Below are 3,691 nucleotides of genomic sequence, written 5' to 3' on the forward strand. Positions count from 1 at the left end.
TTTTTCTTTGCTCTATAGCGTTTCTGGCGTTGTTTAGTTTGGTTCGGAAAATCATAAAATCGGACATCCGTTATAGTTTCTTCGTTTCCGCTTAAATTGTCCGTTGACTCGTTGTCTGCTTCATTTCCCCACTCTGGATGATCGGGAATGTCGTGAAACACCTCTTCTTCATTTTCCTTTTCCAGGGTATCGTTCTTTTCAGTTTCTTTTTTGAGTACCGTTCTCAACATGAAGTACGGAACCACGTCGTACCCGTCCTTGTCGCAAAATTTCGTTGTGGGACCATCCGGAATTGCACAAACATCTAGGTTTGCTAGAATGTGTGTCCATTCTAATGGTTCAAGCGTGTCCTCTGGAAAGGGTTCTCCTATATAAGTTTCGTCTTCGATAGCCCTTTCTAAAACACATTCTTCTCGTTTCAGACTTCCACATTTCGAAGCTCCACACATTCATAACTCCTTGGGTTTACCTAACCAAGCTGGAAATTCGGATCCTGCCAAAGTAGCTGAATCAAACTCCTCCACGGGTGTTCGGTTCACATCTTTGTAGCTATGGTCTTTCAGGTTCACACATGTAGTGGTTTCCATATTTCTCAGGTATATGTGATCGTAGCCCCAATCCTGGACCATTTTCAAATGTCTCATGAATGGTCTTCCCAGTATGATATCATAGTTATTCTCCTTGCCAAAATCGACAATAGCAAAAGTATGTTCGTATTCAATGCCGCAAGAAGTCACTTCAACTTTCTCTAATAACCCCATAGGTTTCTCCATGTGTCCATCTGCTAATTGGAGTTTCAACCTAGTCTTCCTTATTGCTGGTTTCCCCCATTTTTTCCAGATTTCTTTTGTAGCAATGGCTACCCCAGCTCCGCTGTCTAGTATTGCCATCGTCTTCACTCCTTGGAATTCAACTGGTAAGGTTGTATTCCCCTCTTCACCTTCGTAATACTCTCCGACCTTGTTTAAGGGTACAGGCTTAGCGTTCTTTTGTGGTTTGCTCAGCTCTTGTATACCCTCTTGCAGTCTCGATGTTGGGTCTTTTATCCCAAATTTCTCCAAGAATTTTCCTACAGTGGTCCACATATGTGGTCTTAGCCTCAAAAGCTCAGCTAGAGTGATAGTGCATGTTACTGGTGTTGACAAGATCTCTATCAATCCTTGCGAGTCCATGACTTTTTCTGATGAGATTCTTCGTGAGGGAAGTGCTCTAATCTCGGATTTTGCTTCATACTCTCCTAAGTATGAAGGTAAGGTATTCAGTGAATGAGGTTTGCTCTCCATTGTTCTAACAGAGCCCCCATCTCCCCAGTAAGATTGCAGATCCAAGTCCACTTGAGATCTTGCCTCAAATTCCACTATGGGAGGATTCCTGATGTCCTTTTCCCAATTTGTCTGATTAGCTTGGCAACTTAGCTCGTTTGCAAAGTTTGCCTCTCTCACTTGTTTCCAAAATTCATTGTAATCCTCATCTCTTCCGTAAGACCTCTGTATGACTGGATGAAAACTCTCTATCTCCTGATCGATTGTGTTCAATACTATGCGGTCATCCTTGTGTGTATTTTCAGGCTTTTGTGCACTGGGAGTCTTTTCATCTACCCGTGAAACGATAGTCTCTTGCTGAATTGGGTTTTCCGTTCCACAATTCATTGTTTCTTTTGGTGGTTCTAATAAGGCTTGTGCAGTCTCGATCATTCTCTGGCACATTTCAAGTCTCTGCTTTTCCAATTCCGCGTTTGGGTATGTCATCCACCTCTGTTCTTGTGTTTGGTTGTTCTTTAACCTAGCTTCGTAAGCTCTCATCAGTGCGTCCAATGGTTCGTGTACTTTGTCGACTAGCACTGATCCCCCTAAGCTTAAGCTCATTGTTTCTTTGATACTATTTTGTTTCGTTCTTTCCGGGCTCATCTCTCGTTTCCCGTTTTGACTCTCAAGTTTTTCTAATCTATCCTTAGTTCGCTTTAGTTCCTTAGCTAGAATAGCGTCTTCACGTTCTTCTCAACTTCATGCGTGCTTTTCTAGCTTTCCATGTGTTTCTCTGACTCCGCGGTCCTTGACTAACCACTTCAGTCGCTAACTTTCCATTCTCAGGTTCTCTAGTGGTTTTCTTAGCTTGAGCTCTAGTAACAACTTGCATTGGTATCAGAGTTTCATTTTCAGACCCACTGTTGGTAGGAATAGTTTCTAGCATATTCAATGTCGTCTTTTGCACTTTGTTTGGATTCTTTGAACAATCCTCAATGAAGTGAGTAACCCCACACTCACTACAATAAGCGTTAATTCTAATGATTTCAGTATGTGGACAAACATTCATCAGATGGTCACCTCCACACTTGTAACAGGGTCCTAGTGCTGGTCTTGGTCCCATTTGATTCGTCCTTTGTGGATAGGATGGTCTTTGTCCTATTAACCCTCCATGAGCTATGAACATCAATGTTCTTGCGTCCAAATTGTATCTCTCTTCATCAGAAGCACTTGTAACTGTTGGTGTTCCAACATTCCCCATCATGCCCCATGGTTCTGGTTGTTTGGGTTCTTCTGGTGGGTAATACACAGTTGGAGACATGTGTGCACCAGATTCTTCATAATAGGCTTGAACAGGCACTAAGGCTTGTTCTTCCTGATTCTCTAAGGTTGGTGCATATCTAATGCTTACTGGTCTTGCTCCTGGTAAAGGTGGTTGTTGTCCCAATACCGGTTGCGGTCTTTCTATCCCCATAGGTCCTGGTACATTTCCCGTTGGGTATCGAGTACTTGAGGTGGTGCTAATTGAGCAGGAGGTGCATACTGACGCTCCCTTACATACCCTTTGTTGTAATAGCACTCCTCTGTTGGATGATTTGTCCATTTTTGCTCAATAGCACACCATTTCAGCGGTTTTGGCAATGGTTTTTGGTATGGTGCCATCCTTTTTAGAGCCTCTTCTATCATTTGCTCTACATTTGGCATGGTTGTTGTTTGAACATTCTTTTTAGTGGTAGTCTCGCTTGCTATGGAGGAGGAGCTACTGGATGCAAAATCTGTATCCGCTGACACCTCTCCATAAACCGTACAGTTATCCACTAAGTACAATGCCTCTCTCGTTACTTGCTTGAAGCTTGTACAAGCTTTCAAGTGCAAGTCCTTCTTGAGAGTGTCGTTTCTCAGTCCCTCAATAAAGAGAACAGATAATCTATCATCTTGTGGTCGTTCACGTACTGGACATCTCTCAATGTATTGTTTGAAGCGAAGTGAAGCTTCCTTCACTTTTTCGTGTTCTCTCTGTTTAAAAGCATATATTTGTGAGACCGTATTGTGCTTAATCCCTCGTTTTGAGAATTCCTCAGCAAACTCTCTTAGCAAATGGTAAATGTCATGGAATCCCCCTATGTTCAGTGGTTGAAACCATGTCAATGCCGTGCCTTCTAGAGTAAGACCAAATCCCCCGTATTGTGTATGGAAATCTGTTATCTGCTCAGCTCTTAAGACTTGCTTAAAGAGTGACACATGTGCATACGGATCTCCTGAACCACCATACTTCTTTGGCATACACTTCGCTACTTGAGATGGTCTCATACGTCTATGGCCTGCTACCAATCTCATTGCTCCTGTGTCCCGGCTAAAGCTTTCTCTAGCATCATGGACCTCATGGGTTACCCTTGTCGGTTCCCCTGCTCTGAATCTACTACTAGGAGGTAATTGTGATGGTTCCG

The sequence above is a fragment of the Adiantum capillus-veneris genome, chromosome 27, assembly GCF_014529385.1.
Source record: "Adiantum capillus-veneris isolate H3 chromosome 27, ASM1452938v2, whole genome shotgun sequence".
Lineage (NCBI taxonomy): Eukaryota > Viridiplantae > Streptophyta > Polypodiopsida > Polypodiales > Pteridaceae > Adiantum > Adiantum capillus-veneris.